This window comes from Oryx dammah, unplaced genomic scaffold (genome assembly GCF_014754425.2).
Source record: "Oryx dammah isolate SB20612 unplaced genomic scaffold, SCBI_Odam_1.1 HiC_scaffold_1, whole genome shotgun sequence".
Classification (NCBI taxonomy): domain Eukaryota; kingdom Metazoa; phylum Chordata; class Mammalia; order Artiodactyla; family Bovidae; genus Oryx; species Oryx dammah.
This window is the reverse complement of record NW_024070185.1, coordinates 61,467,001-61,486,310: the sequence shown is the minus strand read 5'-3', so window position 1 is coordinate 61,486,310 and position 19,310 is coordinate 61,467,001. Positions and strand designations below refer to the sequence as shown.

General features: G+C 39.8%; 1 protein-coding gene across 2 annotated transcripts in view; it reads right to left on the bottom strand.

Moving 5' to 3' along the window:
• Nucleotides 1–18,802, bottom strand: part of TDRD7 (tudor domain containing 7) — a 97,473-nt gene extending 78,671 nt beyond the window's left edge. For both annotated transcript variants that reach the window (XM_040226935.1, XM_040227009.1), the window contains exon 1: nucleotides 18,692–18,802. The gene's annotated coding sequence lies outside the window, so the exon portion shown is untranslated. The remainder of the gene's footprint in view (nucleotides 1–18,691) is intronic.
• Between the last annotated feature and the right edge of the window lie 508 nt (nucleotides 18,803–19,310).

The following is a 19,310-nucleotide window of genomic DNA, read 5'->3' as shown; positions in this document are numbered from 1 at the left end:
CCCTACTCACACCTATGGAGAGATCAACCAAACAGAAAATTAGCAAGGAAACACAAACTTTAAATGATACAATGGACCAGTTAGACCTAATTGATATCTACAGGACATTTCACCCCAAAACAATGAATTTCACCTTTTTCTCAAGTGCACATGGAACATTCTCCAGGACAGATCACATCCTGGGCCATAACTCTAGCCTTGGTAAATTCAAAAAAGTTAAAATCATTTCAAGCATCTTTTCTGATCACAATGTGGTAAGATTAGATATCAACTACAGGAAAAACTGCTATTAAAAATACAAACATATGGAGGCTAAACAACACACTTCTGAATAACCAACAAATCACAGAATAAAAAAGAAATCCAGTATCATGCATTGAACCTGGACTGGCAATTCGTTTCATATATGATATTATACATGTTTCAATACAATACTGTAAAGTAATTAACCTCCAATTAAAATAAATAAATTTACATTAAAAAAAGCAAAAAATAAATAAATTACCCTAAAAAAAGAAATCAAAATATGCATAAAAACAAATGAAAATGAAAACACAACAATACAAAACCTATGGGATTCAGTAAAAGTAGTGCTAAGGGGAAGGTTCATAGCAATATAAGCTTACCTCAAGAACAAGAGAAAAATCAAATAAATAACCTAACTTTTTATACATAAAGCAACTAGAAAAAGAAGAAATGAAGAACCCCAGGGTTAGTAGAAGGAAAGAAATCATAAAAATTAGGGCAGAAATAAATAAAAAAGAAACAAAGGAGACCATAGCAAAAATCAACAAAACTAAAAGCTGGTTCTTTGAGAAGATAAATAAAATAGACAAACTACTAGCCAGACTCATCAAGAAACAAAGGGAGAAAAATCAACAAAATTTGAAATGAAAATGGAGAAATCACAACAGACAACACAGAAATACAAAGGATCATGATACTACTATCACCAACTATATGACAATAAAATGGACAACTTGGAAGAAACAGACAAATTGTTAGAAAAGTATAATCTTCCAAAACTGAACCAGGAAGAAATAGAAAATCTTAACAGACCTATCACAAGCACAGAAACTGTAATAAATCGAAACTGTAATAAAAAATATTCCAACAAACAAAAGCCCAGAATCAGATGGCATCACAGGTGAATTCCACCAAAAATTTAGAGAGGAGCTAACATGTATCCTACTCAAACTCTTCCAGAAAATTGCAGAGGAAGGTAAACTGCCAAACTCATTCTATGAGGCCATCATCACCTTAATACCAAAACCAGACAAAGATGCCACAATAAAAGAAAACGACAGGCCAATATCACTGATGAATACAGATGCAAAAATCCTCAACAAAATTCTAGCAAACAGAATCCAACAACATTTTAAAAAGATCATACATCACGACCAAGTGGGCTTTATACCAGGGATTCAAGGATTCTTCAATACTTGCAAAATAATCAATGTGATATACCACATTAACAAATTGAAAGATAAAAACCATATGATTATCTAAATAGATGCAGAGAAAGCCTTGGACAAAATTCAATATCCATTTATGATAAAAAAAAAAAAACCCTCCAGAAAGCAGGCATAGAAGGAGCATACATCAATATAATAAAAGCCATATATAATAAACCCACAGCAAACATTATCCTCAATGGTGAAAAATTGAAAGCGTTTCCACTAAAGTCAGGAACAATCAAGGGTGCCCACTCTCACCACTACTATTCAACACATTTTGAATAGTAGTTTGGAAGTTCTGGCCACAGCAATCAGAGCAGAAAAAGAAATAAAAGGAATCCAGATTGGAAAAGAAGAAGCAAAACTCACTGTTTGCAGATGACATAATACTCTACATAGAAAACCCTAAAGACTCCACCAGAAAATTACTAGAGCTAATCAATGAATACAGTCAAGTTGCAGGATATAAAATTAACATACAGAAATCCCTTGCATTCCTATACACTAACCATGAGAAAACAGAAAGAGAAATTAAGGAAACAATTCCATTCACCACTATGATGAAAAGAATAAAATACTTAGGAATAAATCTACCTAAAGAAACAAAAGACCTATGTACAGAAAACTAAAAAACACAGATGAAAGAAATAAAAAATGACACAAATAGATGGAGAAATATACCATGTTCATGGATCAGAATAATCAATATAGTGAAAATGAGTATACTACCCAAAGCAATCTATAGATTCAATGCAATCCCTATCAAGCTACCAACGGTGTTTTTCAGAGAACTAGAACAAACAATTTCAAAATTTGTATGGAAATACAAAAAACTCAAATAGCCAAAGCAATCTTGAGAAAGAAGAATGGAACTGGAGAAATCAACCTGCCTGATTTCAGACTATACTACAAAGCTACAGTCATCAAGACAGTATGATACTGGCACAAAGACAGAAATATAGATCAATGGAACAAAACAGAAAGCCCACAGATAAATCCACGCACCTATGGAACCTTATCTTTGACAAAGGAGCCAAGAATATACAATGGAGAAAAGGCGATCTCTTTAACAAGTGGTGCTGGGAAAACTGGTCAACCCCCTGTAAAAGAATGAAACTAAAACACTAACATTGTACACAAAAATAAACTCAAATGGATTAAAGATCTAAATGTAAGATCAGAAACTACAACCAGAGGAAAACATAGGCAAAACACTCTCTGACATAAATCACAGTAGGATCCTCTATGACCCACCTCCCAGAGTAACAGAAATAAAAGCAAAAATAAACAAATGGGACCTAATTAAAAGCTTCTGTGCAACAAAGGAAATTCTAAGCAGGGTGAAAAGACAGCTTTCAGAATTGGAGAAAATAATAGCAAACAAAGCAACTGACAAAAGAATTCATCTCAAAAATATACAAGCAGCTCATGCGGAGAAGGCAATGGCACTCCACTCCAGTACTCTTGCCTGGAAAGTCCCATGGACGGAGAAGCCTGGTTGGCTGCAGTCCATGGGGTCGCTAAGAGTTGGCACGACTGAGCGACTTCACTTTCGCTTTTCACATTCATGCATTGGAGAAGGCAATGGCACCCCACTCCAGTATTCTTGCCTGGAGAATCCCAGAGACAGAGGAGCCTAGTGGGGTTCCGTCTATGGGGTCGCACAGAGTCGGACATGACTGAAGCGACTTAGCACAGCATAGCATAGCATGCAGCTCAATACCAGAAAAATAAGTGATCCAATCAAAAAATGGACCAAAGAACTAAACAGACATTTCTCCACAGAAAATATACAGATGGCTAACAAACACGTGAAAAGATGCTCAACATTATTCATTATCAGAAAAATTCAAATCAAAGCCACAATGAGGTACCATCTCATGCTGGTCAAATGGCTGCTATCAAAAAGTCTACAAACAATAAATGCTGGAGAGGGTACAGAGAAAAGGGAACCCTCTTGCACTGTTGGTGGGAATGCAAACTAGTATAGCCACTATGGAGAACAGTGTGCAAATTCCTTGAAAAACTGTAAATAGAACTGCCATACAACCCAGCAATCCCATTGCTGGGCATACACACCAAGGAAACCAGAATTTAAAGAGTTACGTGTACTCCAATGTTCATCACAGCACTGTTTACAATAGCTAGGACATGGAAGCAACCTAGATGTCCATTAGCAGACGAATGGATAAGAAAGCTGTAGTACATATACAATGGAATATTACTCAGCTATTAAAAAGAACGCATTTGAATCAGTTCTAATGAGGTGGATGAAACTGGAGCCTATTATACAGAGTGAAGTAAGTCAGAAAGAAAAACACCAATACAGTAAATTAACACATATATATGGAATTTAGAAAGATGATAATGATGACCCTATATGCAAGATAGCAAAAGAGACACAGATATAAAGAACAGACTTTTGGACTCTGTGGGAGAAGGCGAGGGTGGGATGATTTGAGAGAATAGCATTGAAACATGTACTTTACCATATGTGAAACAGATCACCAATCCAAGTTCAATGCATCAAACAGGGCACTCAAAGCCAATGCACTGGGACAACCTGAGGGATGGGATGGGGATGGAGGTGGGAGGGGGGTCTGGGATGGGGGACACATGTACACCCATAGCTGATTCATGTCAATGTATGGCAAAAAACACTATAATACTGTAAAGTAATGAGCCTCCCATTAAAATAATTTTAAAAATTACAAGGCCTTGAGAAAAAAGAGAACAAATTATACCAAAAGAAAGTAGACAGAAGGAATTAATAAAGATGAAAGCAAAATCAACACTGACACATCAGTAATGAAATAGAAAAAAGAGAGTAAAGAAAAAAAATCATGAAGCCGAAATTGGTTTTTGAAAATATCAATAAAGCTGGTAAACTTCCAGGTAGATTAATCAAGGGGATAAAAAGAGAAGACACAAATTACAAATAATATGATCAAAGAGGGGGCCACGACCCAGAGGGATGGTACGGGGAGGGAGGGGGGTTCAGGATGGGGAACATGTATACCTGTGGTGGATACATGTTGATGTATGGCAAAACCCATACAATATTGTAAAGTAATTAACCTCCAATTAAAATAAACAAATTTATATTAAAAAAAAAAAAAAGAATGAACTGGTTGGATCTCCCTGCAGTCCAAGGGACTCTTCAAGAGTCTTCTCCAACACCACAGTTCAAAAGCATCAATTCTTCAGCACTCAGCTTTCTTCACAGTCCAACTCTCACATCCATACATGACCACTGGAAAAACCACAGCCTTGACTAGACGGACCTTTGTTGGCAAAGTAATGTCTCTGCTTTTCAATATGCTATCTAGATTGGTCATAATTTTTCTTCCAAGGAGTAAGCGTCTTTTAATTTCATGGCTGCAGTCACTACCTGCAGTGATTTTGGAGCCCCCCAAAATAAAGTCTGACACTGTTTCCACTGTTTCCCCATCTATTTCCCATGAAGTGATAGGTCTGGATGTCATGATCTTCGTTTTCTGAATGTTGAGCTTTAAGCCAACTTTTTCACTCTCCACTTTCCCTTTCGTCAAGAGGGTTTTTAGTTCCTCTTCACTTTAGAATTTTAAATTTGTAGTTAGAAGCCTTCACACAAGGAAAATTCAAACCCAGATGGCTTTACGAGCAAATTCTAACAAACACTTCAGAAGGAATTAATACCACTTCTATACAAACTTCCAAAAATGAACACTTCTGAATTCATTTTATAAGGCCAACATTATACTGATACCAAAACCAAGGACATTACAAGAAAAGGCACAGACAGATCAATATCCCTCAAGAAACAAAGTGTAAAAATCGTAACAAAATATTAATAAATCAAATACAAAAATATGTAAGAGAAATAAGACATCATGATTAATATGGTTTTACTCTAGGAATGCAAGGTTGGTTCAACATTTATAAGTCAATCAATGTAACTGACTATATAAACAGACTAAAGGCAAAAGAAGAAGGTGCACCAGAGGAGGAGGTAGTTAGATGGAATCACCGACTCAAATGATGTGAATCTGAGAAAACTCCAGGAGACAGTGGAGGACAGAGGAGCCTGGCATGCTGCAGCCCGTGAGGTCTCAAAGTCGGATACCAGTTAGTGACTGGACAACAACAACAAAGGAGAAAAATCACAATATCAATAGATGAAGAAAAGACTTTTGATAAAGTTCAAAATCATTTATGTAAATAACTCTCAGAAAATAAGAATAGACGGGAACCTCCCTAACCTGATAAAGAATACCTGTGAAAAACCTTCAGCTAACATCATATGTAACAGTGAAATGAATACTTTCTGCTTAAGAATGGGAACAAGGCAAGAATGTCCATTCTCTTCACTCCTATTCATTACCATACTAAGGTCCTAGCTGGTGCAGTCAGGCTGATTTCAACACTTATCATAAAAGCATATTAGTTGAAATAGTGTGATACTAACAAAAGATCACATCAACGGAACAGAATGGACCCACACATAGTCAACTGACTTTTGACAAAAGATAGCAAGGAAATTCAATGATGGAAGTTCAATGAACAGTGCTAGAACACTATTCATCCACATACAAAAAAAAAATAAACCTCATACACAAAATTCAATCACAGTGAATCATTAGGTCCTACATGACAAAGTTAAAACTATAAAATTTCTAGAGAAAACAGGAATAAGTCATTGTGACTGTGCGATAGGTAAAGAATTTTTAGAGCCATGAAGAAAAAAAACTGACAAATTGGATCTTATTAAAATTTTAAGTTTCTGCCCTTCTAAAGGCCATTAAGAATATGAAAAGACAAGCCACAAACTAAGTGAAAAGATTTTCATAACACACTTGGTAAAGGTCTCTTAACTAGCACATTTAAACAATACACAAAAATTCAGTAATAAAAAAAAAAAGAATACAAAAATGTGCAAAACATCTGAACACATACTTCACAAGAGTACAGATATAGACAGCCAAAAACACATTAAAAGATGCTCAACAGCATTACTCATTAGGAAAATGCAAATTGAATCCACAATGAAGTATTACTCTACATCCATTACAATAGCGTAAAATTTTTAAAAAACTAACAATATGAAGTGCTGATGAGAATTCAGAGCCATCTCATACATTTCTGGGGGGTGGGCATGCAAAACAGTACTTTAAAAAATAGTTTGGAAATTTCTTATGAAGTAAAGCATACAATTATTGTATAATCAAGCAAACCCACTCTTAGGTCAAAACCTGTACTTCAGTGTCATAGTAGCATTAGTCGTAATTATCCCAAACTTTAAACAATCAAATTGTCTATCAACAGGTGAAGAAATAAGTAAATATACATCGAGACAATGGAATAATACCCAACAATAAAAGAAAGACTGTTGATACATAAAACCATATGAATGACTCTCACAAGCATGCTAAGTGAAAAAATCCAGATAAAAAGGCTATACATTGTATCATTCTATTAATGTAACATTTTGGAAAGGCACAATCATAGGCACAGAAAAATTTCATCAATGGCTGCCAAGGGCTTGGGGTTGCTAGGGCACAAGGCAATTTTGGGGGTGATGGAGATATTCTGCATCTTGACTGTGGTAATAGTTATACCAAGATAATGCTTAAAATCCTTCAAGCTAGGCTTCAACAGTATGAAAACCAAGAACTTCCAGATGTACAAGCTGGATTTAGGAAAAGCAATGAACAAGAGATCAAATTGCCAACATCCATCCACTGGATCATAGAAAAAGCAAGAGAATCTACTTCTGCTTCACTGACTACACTGAAGCCTTTGTGTGAATCACAACAAAATGTGGAAAACTCTTAAAGAAATGGGACTACCAGACCACCCTACCTGCCTCCTGAGAAACCTGTATCTAGGTCAAGAAGCAACAGTTAGAACCGGACGTGGAACAATGGACTGGTTCCAAATTGGGAAAGGAGTATGTCAAGCCTGTATACTGTCACCCTGCTTATTTAACTTTAATGCAGAGTACATCAGTCGAAATGCCAGGCTGGATGAATTACAAGCTGGAATCAAGACTGCTGGGAAAAATATCAGTGACCTCAGATATCCAGATGACACCACTCTTATGGCAGAAAGAAAAGAACTAAAGAGCCTCTTGATGAAAGTGAAAGAGGAGAGTGAAAAAGCTGGCTTAAAACTCAACATTCAAAAAACTAAGATCATGGCATCTGGTCCCATCATTTCATGGCATATAGATGGGGAAACAGCGACAGACTTCATTTTCTTGGGCTCCAAAATCACTGCAGATGGTGACTGCAGCCATGAAATTAAAAGACACCTGTTCCTTGTAAGAAAAGCTATGACAAACCAAGTCAGCATATTAAAAAGCAGAGAAATTACTTTGCCAACAAAGGTCCATCTAGTCAAAGCTATGGTTTTTCCAGTAGTCATGTATGGATGTGAGAGTTGGATCATAAAGAAGGCTGAGCACTGAAGAAACGATGCTTTCAAATTGTGGTGCTGGAGAAGACTCTTGAGAGTCCCTTGGACTGCAAGATCAAACCAGTCAATCCTAAAGGAAATCAACCATGAATATTCATTGGAAGGACTGGTGTTGAAGCTGAAACTCCAATACTTTGGCCACCTGATACAAAGAGCTGACTCACTGGAAAAGACCCTGATGCTGGGAAAGACTAGGGAAGAAGGGGATGACAGAGGATGAGATGGTTGCACAGCATCACTGACTAAATGGACATGAGTTTGAGCAAACTCCAGGAGATGGTGAAGGACAGAGAAGCCTGGCATGCTGCAGTCCACCAGATCACAAAGAGTCAGACATTGACTGAGCGACTGAACACCACCACCACCTACAGACCTATAAACTAAAAGTGGTGACTTTTACTTTACATAAAGTAGATCTCAATAAACCTGAAAAAAAAGTTCCTTCAAGCTGTGTCCTTTTGCAGTCAACTTTCTCCTCATCACACATATATTGTCCTGGCTCCAATCTGTCCAGTGATCTGCTGTCAGTACAGGTTAGGACTGACTAGTGTTCTTCAGTATCATCCATGTTACTATAGTTATCAGGAGTTTGTTGCTTTTTATTGATGAGTAGTACTCCACTGTATGGATATACCACTATTTGTTCACCCATTCAAATGTTGATAGAATGGATGGGTTTTTTTCCAGTTTTGGAGTATTAAAAGTTCAGTGGCTTGCACTGATTACAATAGCTAGGACATGGAAGCAACCTAGATGTCCATTGGCAGATGAATGGATAAGAAAGCTGTGGTACATAAACACAGTGTAATATTACTCAGCTATTAAAAAGAACGCATTTGAATCAGTTCTAATGAGGTGGATGAAACTGGAGCCTATTATACAGAGTGAAGTAAGTCAGAAAGAAAAACACCAGAAAAACACCAATACAGTAAATTAACACATATATATGAAATTTAGAAAGACGGTAACGATGACCCTACATGCGAGACAGCAAAAGAGACACAGATATAAAGAACAGACTTTTGGACTCTGTGGGAGAAGGCAAGGGTGGGATGATTTGAGAGAACAGCATTGAAACATGTGTATTACCATATGCGAAATAGATCACCAATCCAAGTTTGATGCATGAAATACAGCACTCAAAGCCAGTGCACTGAGACAACCCTGAGGGATGGGGAGGGCAAAGGGAGGGGGTTTCAGGATGGGGGACACATGTACACCCATGGCTGATTCATGTCAATGTATGGCAAAAACCACTATAATATTATAAAGTAATGAGCCTCCAATTAAATAAATAAATTTTTTAAAAAGGTCAGGTGCTTTCCACTATGCAAAACAGTACAGAGTTTCTTCAGAAAACTAAAAATAATGTTACCATACAATTCAGCAACCCCATTCCTGGGCATATATTGTGACAAACTATAATTCAAAAAGATACTTACACCCTACGTTCATAGCAGCACTATTCACAATAGCCAAGTAAGATATGGAAATAACCTTAATATCCATAGACAGATGAACAGATGAAGATGTGGTACGTATATACTATAGAATTACTGCTTAGCCACAAAAACGAATGAAATAATGCCATTTGCAGCAATATGGATACAAGTAGAGATTATCATACTAGGTGAAGTAAGTCAGAAAGAGAAAGACAAATATCATATGATATCACTTATATGTGGAATCTAAAATATAGCACAAATGAACGTATCTATGAAACAGAAACAGACTCACAGACATGCAGAAGAGACTTACGGTTGCCAAGGGGGAGAAGGGGTGAGAGAGGAATGAACTGGGAGTTTGGGGTTAGTATTAATAGATGCAAACTATTATGTTTAGAATATATAAACAATAAGGTCCTGCTGTATAACACAGGGAACTATATGCAATCTCCTGAGATAAACCATAATGAAAAAGAATATATAAAAGAGAAGAATGTATATATGTGTATAACTGAGTCACTTTGCTGTACAGCAGAAACAACATAGAACAACATTGTAAATCAACTACAGTTCAGTAAAAGAGTAAATAAAGCTGCTCTGCAAAGCTATTTTTCTTTCTCTTGTGTAAATTCAATTTTCTGAAAATTTAATATCCATAATAACTACACAAGGAAAGTATTATCCTCATTCTGCAGATGAGAAAACCAAATTCAGAGATGTTAAATAATCAACATTTTACAGGATATATGGAAGCCAGGATTTTAGTCCTGGTCTATTTGATGCCAAAGCTCAAATTCTATTATTTTACCCTGACTGGTACTGAAAAACAGAACTTATGCTTGCCAAGGGGGAGAAAGGTGGGACTACACTAAAGCCTTTGACTACGTGGATCATAGCAAACCTGTCCCCTGAGAAACGGGTCAAGAAAGAACAGTTAGAATCCTGTATGGAACAACTGACTGGTTCAGGATTGAGAAAGGAGTATGACAGGGCTGTTGATTGTCACCCTGTTTATTTAACTTATACGCAGAGCACATCATGTGAAATACTGGGCTGAATGAGTTACAAGTTGGAATCAAGATTGCCAGGATAAATAACAACCTCAGATATTCGGATGATACCACTCTAATGGCAAAAAAGATCTTCATGACCCAGATAATCACAATGGTGTGATCACTCACCTAGAGCCAGACATCCTGGAATGTGAAGTCAAGTGGGCCTCAGAAAGCATCACTACGAACAAAGCTAGTGGAGGTGATGGCATTCCAGTTGAACTATTTCAAATCCTGAAAGACGATGCTGTGAAAGTGCTGCACTCAATATGTCAGCAAATTTGGAAAACTCAGCAGTGGCCACAGGACTGGAAAAGGTCAGTTTTCATCCCAAAGAAAGGCAATGCCAAAGAATGTTCAAACTACCACACAATTGCACTCATTTCACACGCTAGTAAAGTAATGCTCAAAATTATCCAAGCCAGGCTTCAGAAATATGTGAACCGTGAATTCTGGATGTTCAAGCTAGTTTTAGAAAAGGCAGAGGAACCAGAGATCAATGGATCACTGAAAAAGCAAGAAGAGTTCCAGAAAAACATCTATTTCTGCTTTATTGACTATGCCAAAGCCTTTGACTGTGTGGATCACAATAAACTGTGAAAAATTCTGAAAGAGATGGGAATACCAGCCCACTTGACCTGCCTCTTGAGAAACCTATATGCAGGTCAGGAAGCAACAGTTAGAACTGGACATGGAACAACAGACTGGTTCCAGATAGGAAAAGGAGTATGTCAAGGCCGCTTATTTAACTTATATGCAGAGTACATCATGAGAAACGCTGGGCTGGAGGAAGCACAGGCTGGAATCAAGATTGCCAGGAGAAATATCTATAACCTCAGATATGCAGATGACACCATCCTTATGGCAGAAAGTGAAGAAGAACTAAAGAGCCTCTTGATGAAAGTGAAAGTGGAGAGTGAAAAAGTTGGCTTAAAGTTCAACATTCAGAAAATGAAGATCATGGCATCTGGTCCCATCACTTCATGGCAAATAGATGGGAAAATAGTAGAAACAGTGGCTGACTTTATGACTAGACTCTGTCTAGTCAAGGCTATGGTTTTTCCAGTGGTCATGTATGGATGTGAGAGTTGGACTATAAAGCTGAGCGCCGAAGAATTGATGCTTTTGAACTGTGGTGTTGGAGAAGACTCTTGAGAGTCCCTTCGACTGCAAGGAGATCCAACCAGCCCATCCTAGGAAATCAGTCCTGGGTGTTCACTGGAAGGACTGATAGTGAAGCTGAAACTCCAATATTTTCGCCACCTGATGCGCCACCAGCTGACTCATTTGAAAAGACCCCGATGTTGGGAAAGACTGAAGGCAGGAAGAGAAGGCGACAACAGAGGATGAGATGGTTGGATGGCATCACTGACTCAAAGGACATGAGTTTGGGTAAACTCTGGGAGCTGGTGACGGACTGGTGTGCTGCAGTTCATGGGGTTGCAAAGAGTCAGACATGACTAAGCAACTGAACTGAATGGCAAAAAGTGAAGAGGAACTAAAAGACTCTTGATGAGGGTGAAGGAGGAGAGTGAAAAAGCCAGTCCCATCACTTCATACAAATAAAAAGGGAAAAGGTGGAATAAGTGGCAGATTTCCTCTTCTTGGGCTCTAAATCCACTACGGATGGTGACTGCAGCCACGAAATTAGAAGACGATTGCCTCTTGGCAGGAAAGTTATGACAAACCTAGACAGTGTGTTAAAAACCAAAGACATCACTTTGTGGACCAAGGTCCATATAGTCAAATGTATGGTCTTTCCAGTAGTCATGTATGGATATGAGAGCTAGACAATAAAGAAGGCAGTGTTAAGTGTTAGTCGCTCAGTCGTGTCTGACTCTTTGCAACCCCATGGACTGTAGCCTGTCAGGTTCCCCTGTCCATGGACTTTTCCAGGCAAGAATACTGGAGTGGGTTGCCATTTCCTTCTCCAAATAATTGATGCTTTTGAACTATGGTGCTGGATTAGACATTTGGAAAGCAAGGAGATCAAACCAGTCAATCTTAAATGAAATCAACACTGAATACTCTTTGGAAGGACTGATACTGAAGCTGAAGCTCCAATACTTTGGCAACCTAATGTGAACAGCTGACTCATTGGAAAAGACCTTGATGCTGGGAAAGACTGGGGGAAGGAGGAGAAGGTGACAACAAAGGATGAGATGGTTGGATGACATCACCAATTCAATGGACATGAACCTGGGCAAACTCTGGGAGGTGGTGAGGGACAGGGAAGCCTGGCATGCTGCAGTCCATGGGAGGTAAAGAGTTGGACATGATTTTGGGACTGAGTAACAACTTCCTGACTTAAATGTAAGCTCATGGAAGCAGGGATTTGGACAGGTTTTGTTCACTGCTGAATCCCTGGTGCCTAGCCCACAACCAGAGCTCAGTAAATCCTGAGTGAATGAATGAAAAATTCTTCATCTAGCTAACACCAATCCTTTTCTCTCCTATTCACTAAAATAATAGCATAGTGTATGTGGGCAATTAAAGGAATAATCCTCAATTTAATTTAAAAAATCATTTTCAAATTTTAATGGCTGTTGTAAACTGATTGAGACAGTTAATTATGTCAAGCTGTGATTGAGATCCATCACATAGATTATTTCTGGACCTTTCCACTCTGAGTCCAAGCTCTCAATGAGCAGGCTCAGGTCTGGGCATAGAGTTACTGCAAGAAGTCCACACACCTCGATGTGTAAGCAAGCACTGCTTGAACACTGGTAAATGTCTCATACTAACATATATTCATATTCCTCAAACAATATGCAGATATGGTTGAGATTCAAAAACACAACTTTGTAAATGAATTGAAAATTCATTCATTTCAGTTCATTCAGTTCAAAAGCTATGAATTTTCAATAGCTTTTGGTAGTTATATATTTTGTCAACCAATGGATATTAGAAGTACAACTACTTATGTGTGAAGTTTCACAAAGTTTTTTTTAAAAAATTTAAAAAATTTACATGAGTAAAATCGAAAGCATTTCTCTCCTTCTCCTTTTTTAGGCATGCTATTTTCATGGAATACTACAATTCTCTATTAGTAAACAAGTTTTTGGAGGGAAGGGCAGTTCTCTGGACTATAAGACTGAGGATTTCAAAGCTGGTAAGAAGTGTAATAAAACTTGGAAGGGTGAATGTGGTTGTGCATCTTGTCTGGATGAATGTCTTACTCTCAGGTCTGTGTTCTCATGTCTCATGTCTGTCCAGTTTGCAGTTCCTCTTACATTAGCAATATCAGTTCAGGCACTGAACAAAAACAATGTTACAACTAATGCTCAAAAAATGTAATGTTATTTTCTAACCTACTATACTGCTGTAGAATGCTTTAAATTTTGTTAATTCCTTGGTTATCATGGCATTTTCTCAGCTTTCCTGAAGATGGCAGTTATCCTCAAGAACTTTTATAAAAAGTATACACAGAAGAGTACTTTCCTCTAACTATAAAAATCAAGTTTATTTTCTTGGATGTCATCCATTAGAAGCGTAGAAGAAAGCTTACCATGGGAATTTCAACTCAGTGCAGAGCCTCAACAGCAATCCCTCCAAGTGGTTTCCAGACTGCTTAAGCTGCCATTTTGTTCTTTTCAATCTTCCTCCTTATTTCTACTCTCTAAAAGTGTTGTGATAAATATAATTTAGAGTTTAAGAGAATTCAATTTATTTTGAGAATGTTACACAAGCCCTGATGATGGTAAGTTAGGCTAGGCTGGGAGAAATAAGGTGGGTCATCTTTTAAAATTCAGGTTAGAATTCTTAAGGGTTTCCTTGGATAATAAAGGGGCTGCTTGAGCTGAGTAAGAATCCCCTGCTTAAGCAGAGTAAAGTGGAGGTGAATCTGGGGAATTATTTAATCTGAATACTTTAATCTCAAAAACTGACCAAGGTCAGCTAGCAAAGACCTCAGTCAAGGAGGAAGAAACCAGCCACAATGATCACAACAGACTGCACTTGACTTTCATGGCCTTCCTCTAATCCTTTCTCCTCCTTTCCTTGCCTATCTTTCTAAATGATAAGTGTCAAAAATAGAGTTATATGTGCTTAGCACAATACTTGGCATTCGGTGGTTATATTTTCCTAGAAGCCTGGTATGGATGGGAAATACCTATGAATATATGCATTACATGGCTAAGAGTGCAAAGATACAGGCATTGGTGTACTGGAGACATTTCTAGTACAGCATCAAATCTGAAACATTATAACTTTCCCAGTTTTTCTTACTTGCCTCATTAACATACTTGACCAGGCAAGCTTAGTAAAACCACCAGATCTCCTCTAAGATTTCTCACCTAACTTGTACACAAAAGTCACTTGACTGCTATGTCAATACAATGTCCCTGAACCAATGTATGGCAGCACAGGGTGGTGGCCTGACCTCAGAGTGGGGAGCTGAGAGAAGCATGGAATGCTTGTGGGCACCTTCTCACCATCTCCAAACTGCTTAGTTTAAAAATGAGGCAACTGAGGTACAAGGTGATTATTCCAGGACTCACATATTTTTATGGCCAGAACCACAACAAGAATCCAGGTCTGGCTCCCAAACCTAGGGCTTGCTTTCAGACAGCTGCTCCAAATGTACAGCATTGGCTTCTGAAAGTAAATTTGACTTAGAGAACATAGAGAGCAACCCTGAGGTGTATTTAGTGAGTAGCTGTTAAAGTGGCATGAAATGGGGATCTGTCACATTCTGATTTAAGGGTGTGGCACTCAAATCCAAAATACTTTTCAACTGCTGTAAAAATTCAATCCTTTTACACTATTCCTTTTCTATTTTGCTACACAATTAATCACGAGTACCCCGAAATGCTAACAATGTGCACCAAGTGGGGCAGGGAGTAGGTGAAAGTAATGACAACCTTTTGGAAAGCAAGGTTTAAACAATGTAAACTGCCTAAAATAACTTTCACTTTCAATATTATGTTTTGTAAATTCACAGTTTTTCTAATACACCTGAAAATGGTCCCTGGAGAGTCTTAATCTGAAGAAGCAGGTTTTGGTGTCCTCTGGATACCTGCCTTTACCATTAGCTGATGCTCCCTTGCTCAGTCTTTCCACATCTGATCTGTTTTCCGTAGCTTCAGTTTCCTCAGTCCTGCTGCCCAAAGACCTTTGGCCAAGCTGGTCATGCTCCCATCTATGCTTTCTCCTCTCAGTTTCTCTTTTCTCAACTATTTCCAACTATACGATTTGATTCATTTTCCTTGTTGCGTTTTTTTGCGTCATAAATTTGAGTAGAAGAGTGGCACTCAACCCTTAAATAAATCTAAAGAATTATTAGCGTAAACTGAAATCACCAAACAATCTCTCTTATCTTTTTTAGTCGGCTACTCAATTTTTAGTGTCTCCTTAGGGCACATCCTTCTGGTAAATGGCTGCCCTTCTCCATGAAGATACTACTTTAGCAATGAGTCAGGCCCCTAAAATCCAGAATGTGTGTGCTGAAAAGACTTTAGGCATCATCTAGTCTATCCCAACCCCCTCATTATGTATCAATAAACTGAGCCTAAAAGAAGGAAAGTTTTTAAGACTCTTTGGAGGCAATTTCTCATCCGGCAACAGTTTACATGTTACCTTTTATTTCCAATTACAGTCTATTTGTTACTACCTGAGTTACTCCTTTACCAACTCTTTTTTGTTTTGAAGATAGCAATTAAAGCCCTCAGGTGGTGATATACTTCCTTCAGAGAGCAGTTTTCATTTTTATTACTGTAATTTCAACTTCCAAATTATACATGCATTACTAATTACATAGTATGAATAAATAACAGCTCTCCATAAATCTACATACTGGAGAAAAAGCTCTGGGATCATAAGTGGCTTAGTTAGGAGCTTGGGCCTTAATCCCAGTTCTGCTTCTAATTAGCTATGACCCTTTGAGGAAGTCACTTCAGGTTGTTTTTTTCCATATGGAACCTAAGGAAGATGGGCAAGATCTATGGTTCTCAACCTTCCCTGGCGTCCTTCATGTGCTGAAATAGGGTCCAAAGATCTAACGAAAATGGGTTTGCTTCCTCTGGACAAAGCTGCAGAGCTAAAATACTGAGTTTGCTTTGGGGTCACATTGAGAATTTTGTGCCAATCAGAAGCTTTAACTGCCACATATCCTAACACACACCTTTAGCTAAAAATGACAATTACTTTTAAATAGTTTATTTGAATGACAAAATTTTTTTTTTAATTGGCCCAATGAAGAAAGAGTGAAAAGAACAAAGCTTTTCAAAGCACAAAGGTGGGAACAGGAGACAGTCGGTTTTACATAAAGAAAGAAAAATCAGTTCATATAAATATGAAATTAGATTGCACTCCAAGCACCAAGGAACTGTCCTTTCTGTATTTATGTGCTGACCCTGAGAGTGTCCAGAAGCAAAGTGCTCACTCTTCGTAAAATCTTAGACCTTACAAATAGCAACTGATCAAACACACAGTAGGCACTTAAGAGTTAAAATACATATAAACTGTTTTTTTCTTACATTCATATTAAGTCTGCAACTGGATTATACTGCACAGAGAATTTAAAGAGAGGTCCTTCAAGAAGTTTAAATCTCTTGGTACAAAATACAATAGTTAATTCAGCCATGTTCAACCGATACACTTAAAAGGGCATTAGCAGGGATTACACTTCATTTCCAATCTACAGGGGCTGAAATTTGAAGGCACCACCAACTGCTGCTTCAGAGTCTCACTGTGTTGAACTAGCAGAGAGGCTGTAGACTTGCAAAGGGCCCTGCACAAAAGATATGGGTTCGAATCCAACTGGCCCCAGAGCAATTTCCTTCCCCCAGCTGGTACTGTGCATGTAACCGATGCTCTACGAAGGTTAGTTGAGTGGAACTGCAAAAATCTCTACTATGGGCCATTTTATATTATATAGAGATCTTAAAAATGTGTCCCTGCATGCAAGAAAACTGAAATCCAATTATGTAAAATATAGGAAGTTTGGTGGAAGGAAGAGTTAACACTTCTTGGCTGTTATTCTGAGCCAAATGAGTTGCAGTAGTTAATCTAAGAAAAGCCTTGCAGGGTAAATTAAATACCTCCAACTGATAAAGAAAAAATTGGGCTCAAAGCAGGCGTGTGATTTGTTCAAGAGCATACAATTAGTGCCTGAAGAATCGCAGGGACGGGGGGAGCCTGGTGGGCTGCGGTCTACGGGGTCGCACAGAGTCGGACACGACTGAAGCGATTTAGCAGCAGCAGCAGCATACAATTAGTACGTGGAGAAACCCAGATTCCAACGTGAATCTGCAAAGTCCATGCTATTTGCAGTATGCAACACCTCCACATCAAAGCTTCCAGGAGTTGATCTAAGTTTCACTTCTGTCGTTAAGTTGTATATCATTTAGGCAGGGCACTTTTCTGCAGTCTTTCCACCTGCACGAAAGGGGTGGCGGGTAGGGAGGGAGGGATGACCTAGGTCAGTGGTGTTTTTGTTTCTGTTTTGTAGGGTGGCTTTCAGAATTCGGCCAAGGCTGTTTCGAATAAAGGTATTTCCCTTTCTGGTTCTTTGAAATTGTTTGGGAGGGAGTGGTCTCTTTGGTCATGTATGACAATGTACCTATCCCCTCAAGGAAATAGGAGCATAACAGTTGTGTGGGCTTCAAGCTCCCTCCCATTAAATGAAGACTGAGAACCTGATCCTGTTGGGGGATTTGGTGAAAGTTAAGAGATACTCACTATGGATTCATATTTCCCTCCTAATTTAAAGCTCTGTACCCACCCAGGGTTCAGGGTGCTCACGGTTTAAGAGAAACGGATAGTGTTTGTGTCCTGCATTGCTTAAGCGGCCTGCAGAGGCTAGTCTGTAAAGAGAGGAACTTAAAGAGGACGGTGTAAAATACGCGAGCTCAAACAGCCAGGGGGCTCGGATATCCCTTGCTCCGGGCGGGCAGCTGAGGCCCATCGCGCCGGTGCCGGGAACCACTTCCTGGTCAGCACCATCCGCCCCTCGTCCACACCCACCGCGCGGTATTTCCCTCTCTGCACTGAGATTCCCAGGCGGCAGAGGTCCGTCCGACTCCGGGGTGAACACCCAGACCGTCCCGTCAGAGATTTAAAACACAACGCTCTGGAACTCCAACTCCCCTGGCGCCCAGCCTGCTTTGCTGAAGTGGGGACCGGGGCATCCTCTGCGGCTACAGGGAAGAGGCCCCAGCCCGTTGGAGTCCCGTTCGGGTTACTGTCCCGCTAGGAACACAGGTGTGCCGCGCCCCCCGCAAACCTCGTCAGACCTCGCCTGGCACCTGTCGTTCCCACAGCCAGCAGGACCTGCGCTCACCTCGTCCTGAGGGCTCGCGACCCGTCCGAGCGCCTCTGGGCCCGGCTCCCGCCGCCCTCTTCTTCACGGCCACAGCCGCGGCAGCCGCCCACTTTCGGTTTCCCCGCACCGCCTGAGGCGCTGCCGCGGCTTGGGAAATCACCTCTAGACCCCGCCCCGCCCCGCCCTGCTCGGCCCCGCCCCGCTCCGCCCCGCCCCGAGTGCCGCCGGCCTCGGCTCTGCGCACGCGCGGGCGCCCTGGCGGCGTCAGCCCACGCCGGCGTCCGCGCGTGGGAAGGGAAACCGACGCCGTCTAGCGGTTTCTGCGCGTGCCCACGCACGGGCCGACGGAGAAAGGAGGCGCAGCGGGGGGCGGGGGCGCTTCCTCGTGGACCATGCAAGGACTGACTGGCTGGGAGGGCCTTGGACGCAGCCGATCTTATTAGCATTTACGCGCTCCGGCTATTGCGTTCACTCGTCTTAAGTTTCATTCAAGTCTTGCTCATTCTTTTCTTCAGTTCTAGAGCAGTTCCCTTTTATTCTCCTAGACACCCACCTGGCCCATTCATTTCTGTTAGGTCTTTTCTCAGGCGTCATCCTGGGAGAAGGGTGGCCACACTCTCAAAAATGTCAGTCTCCT